The following is a 22,255-nucleotide window of genomic DNA, read 5'->3' on the forward strand; positions in this document are numbered from 1 at the left end:
GTCACTGAACAAACAGTTTCAGTTAACCCGTGGAGACTGACATTAATTACAGTCACTGAACAAACAGCATCAGTTAACCCTTTCAATCCAGCACGTTTTCAACCATAGTAAAATAGAACTTGTTCGTGGTCCGGATGGGATTAATGATAGTTGCTGAGGGAAGGAATGGTGGAAATAGCGCAGGATCTAGCCAGAATCATTCATTGCTCCTTGGATATGGGCGTGGTGCCAGAGGATTGTAGGTTTGCAAATGGTCCACTAAGACTAAAAAAAGGAGAGAGGGATAAACAATGTAACTACAGGCCAGTCAGGGTAACGTCGGTGGTGGGGAAATTTCTAGAGGCCATATTCCTGGAGAAAAGTATCTGTCACTTGGAAAGTGACATGAATTAATAAATGACAACCAGAACAGATATGTTAACGGAAAAGTGTGTTTGACAATCTGGATTAAGTTTTTCATGAAGTAACGGAGCGGATTGTTGAGTTTGACGTGATTGACATTGTCTATATGGATTGTTAAGAACAAAGGCGCAGTGGCAGTTGGGATTGGACTTTGGCTAAGGGACAGAAAACAAAAGGTAGTGGTGAGTGGTTGTTGTTCAGACTGGAGGGAAGTAACGTGTGTTATCCCCAAGGGGTCCCTATTCGAGCCATCGATATTTTGATAAAAATTAATGATATAGGCTTAGGCATAATTTGAACTCATGCAGAAGAAACGAAACAAGGAAATGTAGTAAACAGTGAGTGGGATAGTAGCAGGCTTCAGGAGACAGAGACAGTCTGGTGAAAAGAGCAAAGTGCTAAAAAGTTTCATCGACACGGCTTTGAAGTGGTCGTTTCCAACCAATAACCTACTCAACGATGCTCAGTTTGGGTTCAGCCAGGACCGCTCGGCTCCAGGCTACATTTCAGCCTTTATCGAAACATGGACAAAGAGCTGAATTCCAGTGTTGAGTTGAGAGTGACTGCCTTGTACATCAAGGCAGCATTTGACCAAGTATGGCATCAAGGAGCCCTCGTAAGATTGAAGTCATTGGGAATGAGGGGGAAAACGCTCCATTAGCTGGATTCATACCTGGCACAAAGGAAGATGTCTGTGGCATTGGAAGTCAATAACCTCAGGCCAAGGACATCGCTGCAGGAGTTGCTCAATGCAGTGTCCTAGGCCCAACCATCTTCAGCTGTTTCATCAATGACCATCCCTTCATCATGAGTTAAGAAAAGCGGAATTTTGCTAACGATTGCAGTGCTCACTGCCATTCGAAACTCCTCAGATATTGAAGCATTCCGTGTCTGCATGCAGCAAGGCCTGGACGACTTTCAGGCTTGGGCTGATAAGTGGGAAGTAACACACGCACCACATAATTCCAGGCAATGATGACCTCTAACAAGAGCAAACTGCCCGTGATATTCTGTGGCATTGCCATCGCCAAATCCGCCACCATCAATATCCTGAGCGTCAGCTTTCAACAGAAACTTAACTGGACTGGGACCAGACACATAACAATTTTGGCTACTAAAACAGATCAGAGCCTGGGTATTCTGTGGCGATTATCTCAGATCCTGACACCCCAAAGTTTTTCCACCATCTACAAGGCACAAGTCAGGAGTGTTATGGAATACATTCCACTGGTCTGGATGAGTACAGCCCCAACAATGCTGAAGATGTTCGACATCACCCAGTATAAAGCAATTCCTTTGATTGGCACCAAGTCCACCAACTGAAAAGTTCACTCCCTCCATCGCCGGCGCACCATGGCTTAAGTTTGTACCCTCTACATGATGCATTGCAGTAACTGGCCAACGCTTCTTCGGCAACACCTGGCAAATCCGTGAACTCTACCACCTAGAAGGATAACGGCTGCAGGCGCATGGAAACGTTTCCACCTTTAAGTTCCCTTCTAAGTCACACACCTTCCTGGTTTGGATGTATATCGCTGTTACTTCATCGTCTCTGGGTCAAAATCCTGCAACTCCCTCTCAGCACTGTGGGAGAACCTTTGCCTCACAGACTGCAGCGGTTCAAGAAGGTGGCGCAACTCCAACTTCTCAAGAGTAATTAGGGATAGGCAATAATTGCTGACCGTGTCAGCCATGACCACATCTCATGAATTAGTCAAAATGAAATAAAGACTAATGAAATTTAATGCAGAGAAATGTGATGGTTAAATCTGGGAAGTCAATGAGGAGAGACAATATAAATTATGTTGTACAATTTTACGCCGCGGCTGGAGTATTGTGTCCAATTCTTGGCAGCACACTTTAGGAAGGATGTCGCGGTCTTGGATTGGGCACAGAGGGGATTTACTCCAATGGTACCAAGGAGGAGGAACTTAATTTATGCAGAGAGACAAGAGAAGCTGGAATTGTTCTCCAGAGAGCACGCAATATAAAAGGGAGATATACTGGAGATGTTCAAAATTTGCACGTGTTTGATAGAATAAATGAGAAAATATCTGCTCGGTAACCAGAAGACAAAGATATATAAGATAATTCGGAAAATAACCAGAGGGATGATGAGGAGAATCTGTTCTAAGAAGCGATTTGTTATGACCTGTAATGCACTGCCATAAAAGCTGACAGAAGAAGGTACAATAATTACTTTCAAAAGGGAACGGGATCACTTATGGAAGTGAAGGATTTGCAGGATTTTGGGAAAAGAACAGGGAGGGGCACTACTTGAATAGCTCTTTCAAAGAGCTGGCACATGCTCGATGGACTAAATGGCCTCCTTCTGTGCTGTATGATTCTATGTAATTTATTTAGATGAGCATGACGCCACACTCAGAACACAGGCATTGCCAGGTTTCAATCAGTGAATTGATAATCATTGATTATATTTCTATTACATTATTTCTATCTATTTGTTCTCAGGATACCATGTCTGGAGGTAACCAAGACATGGGTGATGGTTGCAGCAGAAGGTTAGCTCAGGCAGGGGTGGAGACGGTCGATGTTACCGAAGTGGAAATCACGATGGAGACAGACTGTGACGCCACCCAGGGTTCAATAGAAACACTCAGCACTGACCATGAATGAACTGCCCGAAGAACTGGGATGCCAGCGATAGACTGAACCTTACAGGCTGAACAGAAGGTGTTTTGTAATAACAGGACTGACCAACATAAACAAAGTCTCAGATTAATGGTCAGGAATGTGAGGCTTGGTTAATGACAGCCATCTTAAATTAATCTTCTCCCCCGGCAGGTACAGCACGGGGTTAGATACAGAGTAATGCTCCCTCAACACTGACCCATCAATCATTCGCAGGGCAGGTATAACAAGGGTTAGATACAGAGTGAAGCTCCATCTACACTGTCCAATCAAACTCTTCAACAGCAGGTATAATAGGGATAAGATACAGAGTAAAGCTCCCTTTACACTGTCCCATCAAACATTCACAGTGCAGGTATAGCAAATGTTCGATTGAGATTAAATCTTCCTCTACACTCTCCCATCAAACACTCCCACGGCAGGTATAACAAGGGTTAGATACAGAGAAAAGCTCCCTGTACACTCCTCCGGCAAACACTCCTAGGACAGGTAAAGCAAGGGTTAGATAGAGTAAAGCTCCGTGTACACTGTCCTATCAAACACTCCCAAGGCAGATATAGCAAGGGTACAATTGAGAGTAAAGCTCCCTCTACACTGTCCCATCAAACACTCCAAGCGCATGAACAGCACGAGATAGAACAAAGTAAAGCTCTCTCTACACTGTCCCATGAAACATTCCAAGGGCAGATAAACACCGGGTTAGATAAAAAGTAAATCTGCCTCTACACTGCCCATCAACACTCCCCAGACAGATACAGCTCGCATTAGTTAGAGAGTTAAGCTCCCTGTACACTTTCACATCAACACGACCAGTGCAGGTACGGCAGGGATTAGATACAGAGTAAAACTCTCTCTACACTTTCCCATCAGACTCTCACAGGGCAGATAAAGCTCGTGTTAGATACAGTGTGAAGCTCTCTCTACACGGCCCCATCAAACACATCTAGGGCAGATATAGCATGGGTTAAGATACAGCGTAAAGCTCACTCTACACTGTCCCATTCGCTGTGTATGTGGGGCCCAGTACCACACGGGGTGTGAGTTCAGGCTAACTCACTACAGGCCGGGGATAGAGCCTGGGCCTTTCCTGATCTGTGTGTGTGGGGTTCAGTAACACAGCAGTTAATTTCAGGATAACTCAGCACAGGCCGGGGATGGAACCTGGGCAATTCCTTCTCTGTGCACGTGTGAGGCTCAGTAATACAGATGGTGAGGTAAGGCTAACTCAGCACAAGCCGGGAACTGAGCCTGGGCCTTTCCTGCTCTGTGTTTGGGGGTGCTCAGTACCACAGCGGATGAGGTAATGCTAACTCAGCAAAGGCCGGGGATGGAGCCTGGGCCTCTCCTGCACTGTGTTTGCCTGTGCGGGGCTGAGTCCCACACCGGGTGTGAGATCAGGCCATCTCAGAACAGGCCGGGGATGGAGCCTGGGCCTCTCCCAATGATCACTGCCTCCTAACACTCTCAGTAATGCCCCTCCCTGGGATTTCTCTGCTCCAGTCTCTGTCAGATCAGTGTTGAGACATCAATTCTTGCTTCTGTCACCCCAGTTTATTTAAATGAATCCACTTTCTTCCTGGAACAACTCTACTGTCTTTCCAACAAGTGCCTTCTGTGGAACTGGCAAAACTCAGCTCATTGCCATTTTTGGAGATAAAAAATCTGTGATCACACCCAGTAATAAATCACGTTCTGTCAAAGGATGTTTAACAGCTCAAAGGGCCCACAGCACACATGATTTTACAGAGCCAAGAGGGAACCACATCTCCCTCTCTCTATAATATGCTTTTCACTCCGCATTTGTCTGCTATCATCTATCTCTCCTCTATCCCTCTCACCCTCTCTCTCCCTGTCTCCCTATCGCTATGTAATAATTTCACATCGCTCTTCTTTATATTCGTTAGCCTCTCTCTTCCTATCTATTTCTAATAATCTCTCCTCTCTACCTCCATCTATGTGTAATTTTCGCAAAATTCTGCAGATTCCTCCAAACCAATAAGATTACCCCAAAGCAGAGATAGTTGGACTGTTTAAAGAATATTGGGCCAAAAAGGGGCTTACAGTCAAAACTGCAGGATTTTGGTTATTTTCACAGGCCATGTCCAGGCCTGTGGAAGGCTGTGACAAAGGTGTTGTGATGGGCCCCTGTAATACAAGCAGTTTGGATATTGGCATAAGCCAAACCGTCTGGGAATGTACTGGATAGTCTCAGTCATGTTACATAATGACAATAGGCCAACGGAAGAGCAGTTCCCGCCAAAATTACAGAGCCATCAAGAGGATGCATAATGCAGTACTTGCCACTGACCACTAAAAGGGGCCCCGGCCCCAGCAGGAAATGACAAAATTTACTAATCGGACCAGAGGTTATACAGTCATTTAAAGCCAATTTAGGTTTAGATGGACCATCCCGAAACTAGTTCACACCAACTTAAATCTATTAAGATAGATGGGAGCAGCTCGAAACCCGTTAAAGAATTCGAGAAATATTAATTTTAATGAGCCCGCCAAAAATGACAATGGGCCAGAGAAGATTTGGTGGGCATATAAGCAAGGCCTCAAACGGTATAATTGGGGCCTGCATTTTCAGTTGAAACAATCGGAGAAACGGGAACAAAACGGAAGGAAAACGGAAGGAAAAGAGAGAAAAATCGGTTCTTTTGGTCATGGAGTTCGGTTCTGAGAAGAAGCACAAAAGTATCTGGAGTGCGAGGCAGGAGAATACAGCATCAATGCATCACGGCAACTAAAGGCCCCCAAGAAATAAATAACCAAAATTTTACCAGCAACTAGGTAGTATTGGGCCACCACGACCAACAAGAAACCAATCTGGAGGAAACCGAAGATTCGCAAGTTTATTTCCACTCTACAAACTATTCTAACTTACCCCTGGGTAAGATTTGATTAAAAGACTCTAGGCACCCGACCGCATCAGCGGACATGCGGTGACTGAAGCAGTAACACAGTGGAAATCATCTAACCCATCCGGAGTACGGCAGGCCCCAACCACCACATCTAGAGAGCCCCGAAATCGCGACCCTCTACAACTGTTAAAAGAGGTCGTTGGGTGAGCATTATCCCTGGTCCTCTGGAGTCCAACCTAGTTAGTGTAGTGGGATTGGGTGGGTTGAAGTATTCTGCCTACTGTTATTCTCCCTCGTATATATCGAAGTGCTCCCCCTTTTAGAGTGATAAGATTGTTGTGTTGTGTATATTTTCCTGTCTCAAATAAAATCCAAGTTATTTTTCACCAACTCAGTTGTCTGTTGAAATTTCATTACAACCCCAAATAAGTCCAACGCCTAGAACCAAGGGAGTGGGAGCGATTCGATCCACTCAGGAGTCAGTGGCAAATCTGACCACACTCACCACCCCTTACAGATAATGGCGACCGTGGCAGGACCTTGGCAAAAGAATGTAATGAAATGGACCCTGTGCTTGATGAAACAACGAAGATGGAAGAGAGGATTTCCTCTTATGTGTTTGAGAAGGTGAATATCACCAAGAAATGGGTGACCAGTCTGTTGCGCGCTGAGCATCCCATGGACACTGCAGCCAAATGGACTGAGAGCAAGGATCATAAAAAGTCGGAGGAAAAGGCCATCAGCACATCAAGATCTGAACAGAAGAGCTCCAGGAGGCAGCCAAACTGTCCCAAGCAAGAGCTATAGCAGGGGAGGGATTACTGCAGGAATTACAGGCCCAAAGTCAGGAGAAGTTACAGATAGCAGAGAAACACAGGAACAGACATGAGTATTTTCGGTGTCAAGTCACCGAGGCTAAAAGCAATGAGTTAGTATTAAGAGAGGAAAACGCTCGCCTAACTAAACAGTTAAAAGAACAGGAAGAGAGGTTAAGAGACGTGAAGGCAGCTTATAAGGTAGCACGCACGAGGGATTTTGAAGCGGGAGATCACAGCCCTTGCGAAAAGCAGATCGACAGTATAAAACTTGCTCTGTCCAGGGCAAAATGCATGGTATGCCTAGTGAGCCCGGGTGTGGCCCAGCTGGACCTGGAAGTAGAAGGAGAAACTGTTCAGACATCACCTGTGGTGCTGAGCAACAACCCGTTTGGGCAGCAGGAGGGACAAGCAATCTGTAGCGAGGGCAGGGAGGAGTGCAATCCACCACCACCCATGGTGCCGGGTTTTAATTCGGTTTGGCAGCATGCAGCAGGGGGCAAGCCATTGCAGGAAAGGTCAGAGCCAGGGCCGATGTGCCCGGCTCGGCAGCAAAAGTTTGGTTCACCCAGCGGTGGTTGGGGTCAGGGACACCTTGTAAGCCAATTTGTGATTCCCCACGGTACCCAACAGCTTAGGGCTATGGTAAACCACCTGAACAAAGTCACCCTCAAGTGAGACCACTCAGTCCACTTCATGGAAGTGGAACAAGCAGCAGGCATCAACGAGTGCGACGAATTTGAGATGGCCAAAATGCTTCTGTTCTCCCTTGATGGCAAGCTGTACCAGTCCCTCTCTGCTGAGAGCAAGAAAGGACTGGGCGGGTACACTGCCATCCGGGAGCAAGTTCTGGAGGCGATGGGGATGAACGATGGTAGTCTCTTCTCCCGGGTGGAGTAGACTTCAAAATTAGCAGGGGAGACCCCACAGGCTTTCGCTGACAGGCTGTGGCCTGTGTACAAGTGTGCCTGTAATGGGGATTTCGACCGGACTAACTTGAACCAGGACGAGCTGGCCGACCGGCTCCGGAGCCTGGTGATAAAAAGCTTGCCACAGATCAGGGCCAAGGCCGAGCTGTGGTTTGACACAAAGGGCCCACAAGTCACCGAGGTGACAGTGGTCAGACAACTGACCCTGGTTTACCGCAACGGTAGGGGGTTAGAAGAACCAGAAATGAAAGGAGAGGTTCACGAATTAAAACCAATCCAAAGTAAGAAAGAATGGCACCAGGAAGGGGGTAACACTTCCGATACAAGGTGTAACTGTTTCGGGTGCGGGGAAGTGAGCATTGGATAAGGGACTGTAGGAATCCATGGAAGGATAATGTAGGGAAAATCTCCCCAGTTCCTGCCCCAAAGACGTAGACACCGACCTCTCCCCCCACAGTTGTTTCATTAGTAACTGCACCTCCAGTTTTGTTGGCTGGCCCAGGTAGCCACAGCCATGGGTGCTTTAACTCCATCTGCCCCAATTAACACAGACTTATGAATAGAGCCAGCGCAGCCTGTCTATCTGTGTCCCCTTGAGTACGATGTATGGCAGAGGCTGATTGTTAAGATGGAGGTGGAAAAGGTGAATGGGGAATATCTGTTGGACACGGGAGCATCGAGCACCATTGTCTATTCAGATAACCCCGCTGCCTTAGCTCCGTCTAATGGGGTCCCATACAGCTTCGTGGGGTTAACAGGTAACGAGCAGGCTGGCTCGTTCTCCATTACGCTGTGCATTCATTTAGGAGCACTCCACACCAAGTGGACTTGTGTATTAATAAAATGGGCGCAGGATGGGAAAGGGATCCTGGGGGCGGATTTTATTACAGGCCACATGAATCTAGTGGATCTTAGGAACGATTGTCTGCGGGGAGCATGCACCGGCAAAGTAAACGAAGTAACAGTTATCCCAGAGGAACAGGGCAAGGGGACCTTGTGTACTCTAAAACCAAAGGAGGGTTACGACCTGGAACAAATGGTCAGTAACACTCCACTGGAGTACCAGGCATTTGTGCGAGCATACCTGGGTGCATTTGCCACTCATATGCATGATTGTGGGAGGGTGACCGAGGTCGAAGTAAAGTAGATGGGGACTCCATGAGCAGACAACAAAAGCTTTATAATTTCCCTAAGGAGGCGGAGGCAGTCATGGAAACGGCCATGATCTCTCTGGGCAAACAGGGGGTATTGAGACCGATAGCCACCCATGTAAACTCTCCACTGTGGCCGGTTAGGAAACTTGACAACTCCTGGAGAGCCATAGTGGACTATCGGGTACTCAATAGCAACATCCCCACCTGTGCCTCCGCCGACCTCATTGGAAGTATCCCAGCATCCACGACCACTTTCACGATGCTGGAGATTTCCAACAGGTTTTGGTCCATCTCTCTACGGAGAGCACACCAGTACAAGTTCGCCTTCACGTTTAAAGGCCAACAATACACCTTGAACTGCCTACCACAGGGTCTCCACACTAGACCCAGCATTTTCCACCCGTGTATGGCAGATTCGTTAAAGGGCCACAGCTGGCCCCGACAGTTAGTTCAGTATCTGGATGAGCTGCTCCTATTCACCGATGAAGGGGAGGAACATGGTCCACTATTGGCTGAACTGCTGGAGTTGCTCAGGCAGGAAGGCTTTAAAGTAAACCCTAAGAAAGTAGAGATCGGCCGACAGGAAGTAAAGTTCCTAGGGTTGGCTGTGTGCATAGGGGAAAGGGCCATCGATAAAGCCAGAAGGGAAGCAGTGAATAAGTTATCAGCCCCCAATACAGTGGCAGGAGTGAGACCTTTACTAGGGCTAACCGTGTAATGCAGAGATTTTATTGAGGATTACACAGCCACAGCATCCTCTCTGCTCCGACTCCTACATAAGGGAGTGGAGTGGGTTTGGGATGAGGGTTGCGAGGTAGCATTTGTAAAACTCAAACAAGATCTGCAGACTGCGCCAGATCTAGAGGACATTGATGGGGAGGAAGAGTTTTTCTTGGAGGTAGCAGCCAGCATGATTTATCCAGGGACGGACCACCGGTGTTCCATTGAAGGAGTATGGGAAGTCATCATAGGTTTTCGGGCCGGGATACACCCCACAGGCCGCGAAATCTATATAGACGGTTCGAGCATGGTATCTGCTGGGGAACGACTCACAGTGTGTGGAGTTTATGACCCGGGGCAGACAATGCCCTGGCAATTATACTCCCCAGCACCATGAGCGCCCAGCAGGCTGAACTGTGCGCGGTAGTGTACGTGGTTACACACCCAGAGAAGTTCCCTACCCCGTACACGATTTGCTCAGACAGCATGTTCACATGCAATTCGTGTACGGAATACCTGACCCTCCGGTCCCATCGCGGGTACACCTCCTCTAATGGGAGATCCCTGGCAATCAAGTCTCTGCTGGAGAAAATCATGACAGCCATAGTGGAGGAAGGGAAGGTCCCGGTCAATAAGGTTAAAGCTCATTCAAAGACATAACTCATGTGGGAAGGCAACCAAATGGCAGATGAATTGGCCAATCAGGGAGCCAGGGGCGGATAATTTTGGGACCCCTACCAGACAGGTTCCGTAGCCGCAATCCAGGACAAGGGAGGTACGCAAGGGGTAGATTTGGTCCCAGACCTTAAGCAGACCCAGGTACGGGATCCCGTTCTTAGAGCTGTCCTGAATGCGCTCACGAAAGGGCAGAAAGTTGATGCCCCATACGGTACAGCAGCAATCACCGTCAAGGAAGGCATGCCCTTCAGCACGGAGCAATGGGTGGTGCCGCGCCAGCAGCAAAGGGAATTCCTCCAACTGGCCCATGAGTGTCCAGTTGCAGGGCATCCCGGGCCCGAGGCCACCAGGCAACTGTTGGAACAGGCAGGAAGGTGGCCATGACTGAGGGAACAGGTCTGCGAGTTCTGTGTCGGCTGTCAGGTTTGTGCTGCCAACAACCCTGACCCCTAGAAAAGGAAGGTATCTTTGGGACACATCAGGAGGCTAGAGGAACCATGGCAGTCGACCCAGAAAGATTACATCGGACACTTACCCACCGCCGAGGGAGGCTACAAGTATTGCCTAGTCCTGGTGGATGTGTTCTCAAATTGGGTGGAAGCTTCTCCCTGCCGTACAGCCACTGCATTGGGTCCAGCTAAGATCCTGGTCAGGGAGGTATTCTAATGATGGGGACTACCGCAGTATGTGGAGTCCGACCAAGGGAAATCACTTTACCGGAGAGGTCATGCAAGAGACCCTCATGGTACTCGGCATCGAATGGAAATTGCACGTCGCCTACAACCCACAGTCAACGGGTCCAGTCGAGTGTTTTAACCGCACTATAAAAGAAAGTCTACGCAAGGAGACGGGAGAGTCATACAAGAAGTGCGTGGAAGTCTCACTCTTTCTCAGTCTCAGTCTCACTCTCTCTCAGTCTCGGTCTCAATCTCTCTCAGTCTCGGTCTCACTCTCTCAGTCTCGGTCTCACTCTCTCAGTCTCGGTCTCACTCTCTCTCAGTCTCGGTCTCACACTCTCTGTGTCTCGGTCTCATTCTCTCAGTCTGGGTCTCATTCTCTCAGCCTCGGTCTCACTCTCTCTCAGTCTCGGTCTCACACTCTCTCGGTCTCACTCTCTCTCAGTCTCGGTCTCACTCTCTCTCAGTCTCGGTCTCACTCTCTCTCAGTCTCGGTCTCACTCTCACTCAGTCTCACTCTCTCTCAGTCTCGGTCTCACTCTCTCTCAGTCTCGGTCTCACTCTCTCTCAGTCTCGGTCTCTCTCTCTCTCAGTCTCGGTCTCACTCTCTCTCAATCTCGGTCTCACTCTCTCTCAGCCTCGGTCTCACTCTCTCAGTCTCGGTCTCACTCTCTCTCAGTCTCGGTCTCACTCTCTCTCAGTCTCGGTCTCACATTCTCTCAGTCTCGGACTCATTCTATTAGTCTCGGTCTCATTCTCTCAGTCTCGGTCTCACTCTCTCTCAGTCTCGGTCTCACATTCTCTCAGTCTCGGACTCATTCTATTAGTCTCGGTCTCACACTCTCTCGGTCTCACACTCTCTCAGCCTCGGTCTCACTCTCTCACAGTCTCGGACTCACATTCTCTCTGTCTCGGACTCATTCTCTCAGTCTCGGTCTCACTCTCTCAGTCTCGGTCTCACACTCTCTCAGCCTCGGTCTCACTCTCTCACAGTCTCGGTCTCACTCTCTCTCAGTCTCACTCTCTCTCAGTCTCGGTCTCTCTCTCTCTCAGTCTCGGTCTCTCTCTCTCAGTCTCGGTCTCACTCTCTCTCTGTCTCGGTCTCACTCTCTCTCTCAGTCTTGGTCTCACTCTCTCTCAGTCTCGGTCTCACTCTCTCTCAGTCTCAGTCTCGGTCTCACTTTCATAGTCTCGGTCTCACTCTCTCTCAGTCCCGGTCGCACTGCCTCTCAGTCACGTTCTCACTCTCTCTCAGCCTCAGTCTCGCTGACTCTCAGTCTCTGTCTCACTCTCTCAGTCTCGGTCTCAATCTCTCTCAGTCTCGGTCTCACTCTCTCAGTCTCCGTCTCGCTCTCTCAGTCTCGGTCTCAATCTCTCTCAGTCTCGGTCTCACTCTCGGTCTCACTCTCTCTCAGTCTCTGTCACTCTCTCTCAGTCTCGCTCTCATGCTCTCAGTTTCTGTCTCACTCTCTCTCAGTCTCTGGCTCACCATCTCAGTTTCTGTCACACACTCTACATCATTCTCTGTCTCATTATCACTCCGTCTCTGACAATCTCTCTCACTTTCTGCTACACTGTCTCTTAGTCTCTATTTCACTTTGCCGTAGGGGAGAGAGAGGGAGGCAGGTAGAGAGAGAGAGAGACTGGGGTGAAACCAATAGATAGAGAGAGAAAGACTGGGGAGAGAGAGAGAGAGAGACTAGCGAGAGGGAGAGAGAGTGAGTGAGAATTTGGAGTGAGAGTGAACGTAACGAATTCAGAAATTAGGACAGGAATAGGCCGTACGGTGCCCCGAGCCTGCTCCACCTTTCAATAATTTAATGGATGATCAACGACCTAATTTTTCCCGCCCAATTGCCATGTGCCTTGATACCCCAAGAGTCCAAAAATCTATCGATCTCAGCCTTGAATATACTCAAAGACTCAGCATTTATTTCTGTCTTGGGCAGAGAATTATAATGATTTACAAAACACTCACTTAAGAAATTCCTCATAATCTCTGTCTTAAATTTCTTCCCATCATTCTGAGACTATGCCAACTCGTTGTAGACACACCTGCTAGGGGAAACAACTGGTAGAGAGAGAGATAAATACTGGCGGAGGGAGAGAGCCTGGAACAGAGAGAGAGGTTAGCGGAGAAAATGACTGGGGAGAGAGAGAGAGAGACTGGGGGAGAGAGAGAGGCTAGAGAGAGAGAGAATAGGGTAGAGTGAGATACTGGAGAGAGAGTGACTAGGGAGAGCGAGATTGGGAGAGAGTGAGCGAGATTGAGTGAGAGAGAGACTGGAGCGAGAGACTGACTGGGGAAGGAGAAAGACTGGAGATAGAGAGAGACTGGGGAGCGAGGGATTGGGGAGGGAGATATACTGACTGTAGAGAGAGAGAGAGACCGGGGATAGTGAGACTGGGGGAGGGAGAGAGAGACTGGAGAGTGATAGATACTGGGGGAGAGAGAGCGCCTTTTGGAGAGAGAGGGACTAGGGGTGAGATTAACAGCAAAAAGAAAGACTGGTGAGATAGATGGAATGGGGCAGAGAGACAATGGAGAGAGAGTGAGATACTGGGAGAGAGAGACTGGATAGAGAGAGAGAGTGGGAGAAAGATAGGCTGGATGGAGAGTGAGAGACTGGAGAGAATGAAACTGGGTGAGAGAGACTGGGGAGAAAGAGAGATGGATAGAGACTGGAGAAAAAGAGAGTCTGCGAGAGAGCAACTGGAGCAGAGAGAGAGAGACTGGGGAGAGAGAGCGACTGGAGGAAAGAGACTGAGAGACTTGGGAGAGAGAGATGGACTGGGGAGAGAGAAAGACTAGAGGAGTGAGATTGGAGAGAGAGAGACTGTTGGAGAGAGAGAGGGAGACTGGGGAGAGAGAGAAACTGGAGAGAGAAGGAGAGACTTAGCGAGAGAGTGAGAGAATGGGGAGAGAGAGAGATTGGGGCGGGAGAAAGACTGGAGAGAGAGAGAGACTGGAGAGAGAGAGAGACTTGAGCAGAGAGAGAGAGAGAGACAATGGGTGATAGGGAGAGACTGGGGCAGAGAGAGTGAATGACTGGGGAGAGAAAGAGGGATGGGGGAGAGAGAGAGAATGGGCAGAGAGACACTGGAGAGAGTAAGAGAGAGAGACTGGAGAGACGGAGAGAATGGGGCGAGAGGGAGACTGTGTTAAAGAAAGTGACCGAAGAGAGCGAGACTGGGTGAGAGTGACAGTGGGGAGAGAGATAAACTGGAGTGAGTGAGAAATTGGAGAAAGAGAGGGACTGGAGCAGAGAGAGAGAGACTGGGTGATAGGGAGATACTGGAGCAGAGATATAGACAGTGATTGGGGCAAGAAAGAGGGACAGGAGTAGTGAGAGTGAGACGGGAGAGAGAGGCACTGGAGAGAGTGAGAGACTGGAGAGAGAGAATTGTGAGAGAGGGAGACTGTGAGAGAGAAAGAGACTGGAGAGAGAGAGAGACTGGGGAGAGAGAAATTAGGGGAGAGAGAGAGAGTGGAGAGTGAGAGAGACTGGAGAGAGAGAATATGGAGAGAGAGAGACTGGGGAGACAGAGAATGGGGTTGGAGAGAGTGAAGATGGGAGAGATAGAGACTGGAGGGCAAGAGACTTGGGAAGAAATAGAGACTGGAGGAGAGAGAGAATAGGGAGAGTGAGAGACTGGAGGGAGAGACAGAGACTGGGGAGAGAGAGAGAGAGACTGGGGAGAGAGAGAATGGGGGAGAGAGATAATTGTGAGAGTGAGAGACTGGAGAGAGAGAGAGAGAGACTGGGGAGAGAGAGAATGGGGGAGAGAGATAATTGGGAGAGTGAGAGACTGGAGAGAGAGAGAGAGAGACTGGGGAGAGAGAGAATGGGGGAGAGAGAGAATAGGGATAGTGAGAGACTGGAGAGGGAGAGAGACTGGGGGAGAGAGAGAACTGAAAGAGTGAGAGACTGGAGAGAGAGAGAGAGACTGGGGAGAGAGAGAATTGGGAGAGTGAGAGACTGGAGAGAGAGAGATAGACTGGGGAGAGAGAGAATTGGGAGAGTGAGAGACAGGAGGGAGAGAGAGAGACTGGGGAGAGAGAAAATGGGGGAAGAGAGAATGGAGAGAGAGAGAGAGAGAGACTGGCATGAGAGAATATGGAGAGAGAGAGACTGGGGAGAGAAAGAATGGGGTTGGAGAGAGTGACTGTTGGAGAGATAGAGAGTGGAGAGAGAGAGACTTGGGAATAAATAGAGAATGGGGAGCGTGAGAGTCTGTCGGAGAGAGAGAGATTGGGATGATGAAAGAATGGGGGTGAGAGTGACTGGAGTGAGAGAGAGACTGGGGGAGGGAGCGAGACTGGGGAGAGTGACTCGAGAGAGAGAGAGAGAGACTGTTTTGCGAGAGAGACTGGTTTGAGAGAGATTGGGGAGAGAGAGGGCCTGGAGGAGAAAGAGAGAGAGAGACTGGAGGAGAGATAGCAGACTGGGGGAGAGTGAGAGACTGGGGGAGAGGGAGAGAGAGAGTAAGGAGAGAAGGTGCGACTGGGGGAGAGAGAGTGAATGGCGGAGAAAGAAACTGGAGAAAGAGTGTGACTGGAGAGAGAGAGACTGGGAGAGAGATGGTGAATGGGGAGACGGAGACAATTGGAAGGAGACATCTGGGGGAGAGATGGAATTTAGAGTGCGATACTGGGGTGACGGAGACTGGGGAGAGAGACTGGAGATAGAGAGAGACTGGGGAGAGAGAGAGAGACTGGGGAGCGAGAGAGACTGGAGTGATTGAGTCTGGGGGAGAGGGACGGTCTGGCATAGAGAGAGAGGCTAGTGGAGGGAGGCAGAGAGAGAGTATGGGTGAGAGAGACTGGAGACAGAGATGCACTTCCTCACAGCTTGTGGAAAATATCAGGGCATCAGGGAGAATTTCTACCAAAAATTCTCACAAATATGCCCTGAATTCAGAAATTTGAATGACGACCAAAAACTCCCATACCTACTAGGGGAACAGAGAAACTGTGTAACCTTAGCGGCACACTATGTTACAACTTGCCACAAACAGAGGGACAACCAGTAAACCTAAGAAAAGAGTATATACAAATTATACGAATGTATATTTATACACTCAGGGATATATCTGTTTATACACTGTATGAATAGATCTGCGTTTATGTGTTCAACCATAAATGTTTTACGATGCTTTGGCAACATAAGATGTAACTTATCATGCCAATAAAGCGATTTGAATTGAATTGAATTTAATTGACTGGAGAGAGAGAGAGAGACTGAGGATGAGAGAGACTAGAGAGAGAGAGATTGGCAGAGAGAGAGAGTCTGGGGGAGAAAGAGAGACTGGAGAGAAAGAGAGTCTGGGGAGATGAGACATGGGGACAGAGGGAGACTGGAGAGATTGGGACTGGTGATAGCGAGAGACTAGAGGACAGAGAGAAACTGTGGAGATAGAGAGACTGGAGAGTGTCGGGGAGAGAGAGAGAGACTGCACAGAGAGAATATGGGGGCGAGAGAGAGAGAGACTCGGGAGAGTGATTGGAGGTGAGAAAGTCTGTGGGAGAGAGAGAGAGATGGGAGAGAGAGAGAGACTGGAGGGAGAGGAGAGGGGGGCTAGAAACAGACTGGAGAGAGAGATAGAGTGTAGAGAGAGGGTTACTGGTGGAGAAAGATAGACGGGGAGAGAGAGATTTGGGGAGGGAGAGAGACTGGAGAGAGAGAGAGACGGGGGAGAGATAGAGACAGGAGGAAAGAGATTGACACTGGGGGAAAGAGAGAGACAGGGGAGATAGAGAGAGAGACTGGGGAGAGAGAGAGCGACTGGGGGAGAGAGGTAGAATGAGGGAGATAGAAAATGGTGAGAGTGAGTGACTGGAGAGAGAGAGAGAGACTGGGAGGGAGAGAGACAGAGAATGGGGACTGCAAGATTGTGGGGGGCAGAGAGAAAGGGTGAGAGAGAGGGATGGGGAGAGAGAGACTGGGGAGACAGGGAGACTGGGGAGTGAGAGAGTCTGGAGAGAGAGAGAGACTGGGGAGAGGGAGGGCATGGCACAGAGAGAGAGAAAGAGCGATAGGTTGCGAGAGAGAGAGAGAGAGAGTGGGATGGAGAGAGACCGGAGGGTGAGAGTGACTGGAGAGTGAGAGAGACTGGGAGTGAGAGAGACTGGACGGAGAGAGGGACTGGGGAGATAGAGATTGTGTAAGAGAGAGTCTAGAGAGAGGCGAGGCGGGGGTTAGAGAGACTGGGGAAGAGAGAGATTGGGGAGGAAGAGAGACGGGGAGAGACAGATTGGTGAGAGAGAACGAATGGGGGAGAGATTGAGATAGTGAGGAGAGAGAGAATGGAGAGGGACTGGGGTAGAGAGACATTGGTAGACTGCGGGATAGAGAGACTGCGGAGAGAGAAAAACTGGAGGAGAGAGAGACTGGAGGAGATAAAGTGAGACTGGGGGAAGAGACTGGTAGAGAGAGAGACTGGGGAGCGAGAGAGACTGGACTGAGAGAGAGTGTCTGGGGGAGCGGGAGGATCTGGCATAGAGAGAGAGGCTAGGGTAAAGAGAAATACAGCGAATGGTGGCGAGAGAGAGAGTGGGGATAGAGAGGCTGGAGACGGAGAGAGACTGGAGAGAGTGAGACAGAGACTGGGGGAGAGTGAGACTTTGGGACACAGCGAGACTGGGGAGAATGAGATGAAAGATAGCGAGAGACTTGGGGACAGATAGAAACTGTGGAGATAGAGAGACTGGAGTGAGAGAGACTGGGGTGAGGGACTGGGGAGAGAGATTGAGACTGGAGAGAGAGAGAATCTGGGGGTGATAAAGCCTGTGGGAGAGAAAGAGACTGTGGGTGAGAGAGGGACTGGAGAGAGTGTAGGCGGGGGCTAGAAAGAGGCTGGAGCGAGAGAGACTGGGGAGAGAATGGGAGGCTGGGGGTGAGAGAGACGGGGAAGAGTGAGAGAGAGTGGAGCAGGCTGAGGGAGATTGGGGAGAGAGAGACTGGGGAGTGAGTGACTGGGGGAGAGGAATATAACGCGGGAGATAGAAACAGGTGAGTGTCAGTGACTGGAGAGAGAATGAGACTTGGAGAGAGAGAGAGAGAGAGAATGAGGAGGGAGAGATTGTTGGTGGGAGAGAGACTGGGTGAGAGAGAGGAAGTGGGGAGTGAGAGAATGGGGGAGACAGCGAGACAGGAGAGCGAGGGCTACTGGAGAGATAGAGAGAGACTGGGGGAGAGGGAGAATCTGGCACACAGGGAGAGTCTAGGGGAGAGAGAGAGAGCGAATGTGTGCGAGAGAGAGAGAGTGGGGGATAGAGAGAGCCAGGAGAGAGAGAGACTGGAGAGAGAGTGTGACTGGGAGTGAGAGAGACTGGCGGGATTGAGACTGGTGGTGAGAGAGAGAAGGGGGAGAGAGAGAAGGGGAGAGAGCCTGGGGGATAGAGAGACTGGAGGAGGCAGAGACTGGAGAGTGTGGAGACTGGGGAGAATGAGACTAGGAGAGAGAGAGGGACATGGAGAGAGAGAGACTGGAGAGAGAATGACTGGGGAGAGGGGGAGATTAGGCGAGAGAGAGACTAGGGAGGGTGAGATTCGGGATAGAGAGACTCGGGGAGTGCGAGCGACTGCAGAGAGAGAATCTGGATGTGTGAGAGAGAGACTGGGGAGAGAGAGAGAGACTGGGGTTGAGAAAGACTGTGGTAGAGAGAGATACAGTGGGAGGTAGAGGGTCTGGAGAGAGAGAAGACGGGGGCTAGAAAGAGACTGGAGAGAGTGAGAGACTGGAGAGAGAAAGTGACTGGGGAGAGAGATAGACAGGGGAGAGTGAGGGAGATTGGGGGAGAGAGACTGGGGAGAGAGATGCTGGCAGAGAGAGAGGGACAGGAGGAGAGAGACTGGGGGAGAGAGAGAGTCTGGCAGAGAGAATCAGTGACTGGAGAGACTCAGTGACTGGAGAGAGAGAGAGAGACTGGGAGAGAGAGCAAAAGAGATAATGCGGAGGGAGAGCTTGTGGGTGAGTGAAACACTGGGTGAGAGAGAGGAACTAGGGAGTGGGAGACCGGGGAGAAAGGGAGACTGGAGAGCGAGAGAAACTGGAGTGAGAGAGAGAGAGAGAGAGACTGGGGAGACAGAGTGCGAAAGTGTGTGAGAGGGAGAGAGAGATTGGGGGATAAAGAGAGCAAGGAGAGTGAGAGAGACTGGAGAGAGAGTGAGACTGCGAGTGGGAGGGACTGGAGGGAGGGAGACTGGGGGTGATAGAGACTAGGGAGAGAGAGATTGGGGAGAGAGAGACTGAGGGCGAGAAAGGGAGACTGGAGAGTGTGGGAGATTGGCGAGAGTGAGACGGGGAGAGAGGGACTGTGGAGAGAGAGACTGGAAAGAGAATGTCTGGGGGAGGGGGAGATTGGGCAAGTTAGAGACTAGGGAGAGTGAGATTCGGGAGAGAGAGACTCGGGGAGTGAGAAAGGCACGAGAGATAGAGAGAGACTGGGGAGAGTAGGAGACTAGGAATGAGAGAGACTGGGTGAGAGTGAGAGACTGGGGAGAGAGAGAATCTAGGGGAGAGAGAGAGACTGGGATGAGGGTGTACTGGGGATAGTGAGAGGGAGTAGTGAGAGAGACAGCGATTCGGCGAGAGAGAGACTGGGGAGAGCGAGACTGGAGAGAGAGTGAGTCTGGGGTAGAGAGAGAGTTTGGGGGAAAGGGAGAGAGACTGCAGTTGAGAGAGAGATTGGGAAGTGAGAGTGAGACTGGAGGTGAGAAAGATTGCGGGAGATTAAGAGACTGGAGAGAGAGATAGACTGGGGATAGATAGGGATTTGAGAGAGAGCAGACGGGGTTAGAAAGAGGCTGGAGAGAGAGACTGGAGAGAGAGAGAGACTGGGGAGAGTGAGACTGGGGAAAAAGTGGGAGAATCGGGGAGAGAGAGACTGGGCAGAGTGAGAGAGAGTGGGGAGAGTGAGGGAGATGGAGACTGGGGAGAGAGGAAAACTGGAGGAGAGAGAGACACAGGATGAGAGAGAGAGACTGGGGAGAGAGTGGGACAATCGGGGAGAGAGAGAGACTGGGCAGAGTGAGGAAGATTAGGGGAGAGAGAGACTGGGGAGAGAGGAAGACTGGAGGAGAGAGAGAGACTGGAGGAGTGAGAGTGAGACAGAGTGAGCGAGTGAGAGAGAAAGACTTAGACAGGGAGGGAGACGGATAGAGAGAGAGAGCGATGGGGAGAGAGTGAGAGACAGAGAGAGGTAAGAAATTCCTCCTCATCTGAGTGTTAAATGGCCTAGCCCTTATCTTGATACAATGCCCTACTTCTAAATACTCCAGCAAGGGGAATCAACTGGTAGAGTGAGAGGCTGGGTGAGAGAGAGCCTGTCACAGAGAGAGAGGCTACGCGAGAGTCAGAGACGGTGGGAGAGAGAGACTGGAGAGAGAGAGAGATTGGAGAGAGGGAGTGAGACTGAGGGAGAGTGGGCCTGACACAGAGTGAGAGGCTAGGGGAGAGAGAGAGAGACTCTAGGAGAGAGAAAGACTCGGGGAGAGAGAGAGAGAGAGACTGGAGAGAGAGACTGGGGAGAGAGAAAGTCTCGGGGAGAGAGAGAGAGACTGGAGAGAGAGAGACTGGAGAGAGAGAGACTGGAGAGAGAGAAAGACTCGGGGAGAGAGAGAGAGAGAGACGTGGAGAGAGAGACTGGAGAGAGAGAGTCTGGGGAGAGAGAGAGACTGTGGAGAGAGAGAGGGAGACTGGGGGAGAGAGATTGGAGAGAGAGAGAGAGAGAGAGACGTGGAGAGAGAGACTGGAGAGAGAGAGACTGGGGAGAAAGAAAGATTGGGAGGGAGCGAGAGAGACTGGGGGAGAGAGAGACTGGAGAGAGGGAGACTGGGGGAGAGAGATTGGAGAGAGAGAGAGAGACTGGGGGACAGAGAGCCTGACACAGAGTGAGGGGATATGGGAGAGAGAGAGAGAGACTCTGGGTGGGAGAAAGACCCGGGCAGAGAGAGAGAGAGACGGGGGAGAGAGAGACTGGATCGAGAGAGAGTGGGGGAGAGAGAGGTTGGAGAGAGAGAGAATGAGGCTGGGGGAGAGAGAGATCCTGACACAGAGTGAGAGGCTACGGGAGAGACTCTGGGAGAGAGAAAGATTCGGGGAGAGAGAGAGATTGGAGAGAGAGTGAGAGACTGGGGGAGAGAGAGAGAGACTGGCTACAGAGAGAGAAGACTGAGGGAGAGAGAGGGAGAGACTGAGGGTGAGAGAGAGAGAGACTGGGGAGAGAGAGGGGTTGGGGCGAGAGAGGGATTGGGGCGAGAGAGGGACTGGGGCAGAGAGAGAGAGACTGGGGGAGAGAGAGAGACTGGGGGAGAGAGAGAGACTGGGGGAGAGAGAGAGACTGGGGAGAGAGAGAGACTGGGGAGAGAGAGAGACTGGGGAGAGAGAGAGACTGGGGAGAGAGAGAGACTGGGGGAGAGAGAGAGACTGGGGGAGAGAGAGAGACTGGGGAGAGAGAGAGACTGGGGAGAGAGAGAGACTGGGGAGAGAGAGAGACTGGGGGAGAGAGAGAGAGACTGGGGGGGAGAGAGAGAGACTGGGGGAGAGAGAGAGACTGGGGGAGAGAGAGAGACTGGGGGAGAGAGAGAGAGACTGGGGGGAGAGAGAGAGACTGGGGGAGAGAGAGAGAGACTGGGTGAGGGAGAGAGATGGGGGAGAGAGAGAAAGACTGGGGAGAGAGAGACTGGGGGAGAGAGAGAGAGACTGGGGGAGAGAGAGAGAGACTGGGGAGAGAGAGAGACGGGGGAGAGAGAGAGACTGGGAGAGAGAGACTGGGGGAGAGAGAGAGAGACTGGGGGAGAGAGAGAAAGACTGGGGGAGAGAGAGAGACTGGGGGAGAGAGAGAGACTGGGGAGGGAGAGAGACTGGGTGAGAGAGACACTGGGGGAGAGAGAGAGACTGGGGGAGAGAGAGAGAGACTGGGGGAGAGAGAGAGAGACTGGGGGAGAGAGCGACAGTGAGGGGCGTGCCTTTGAAATCCTCACAACTTTCTATTTCTAAATTGACACTATAGGGAAGAATCCATCAAGAAATTTCTGCAAATATATATATTTTTTAATTTCCACTACGCGCTTCAGCAAAACATCCCCCAAAATCAGCAACATTCCTATTTGAAATTTGTTTCCTGAAGCAGAAGTTTCCCAAACACTCGCTCCGGATCCGACCTGTCAATCACCTGACTGTGCACCGCCCATCACAAATCCCATTGTCTGTCCTGCAAGACCGGTCTGCACTGATTGGCTGGGTCGGCTGTCAATCATTCGTGGCATCAATCACCCGGTGAAATCCGCTGGAAAATTTTCCCAGAGCAGCTGTTGGCATTTGGAATCTGCCTGAAGGGAGCCAGCTTGTGAGATTGAC

The sequence above is a fragment of the Somniosus microcephalus genome, unplaced genomic scaffold (assembly GCF_052327205.1).
Source record: "Somniosus microcephalus isolate GS21.2 unplaced genomic scaffold, FLI_Smic_1.0 unresolved_chr2, whole genome shotgun sequence".
NCBI classification, from domain to species: domain Eukaryota; kingdom Metazoa; phylum Chordata; class Chondrichthyes; order Squaliformes; family Somniosidae; genus Somniosus; species Somniosus microcephalus.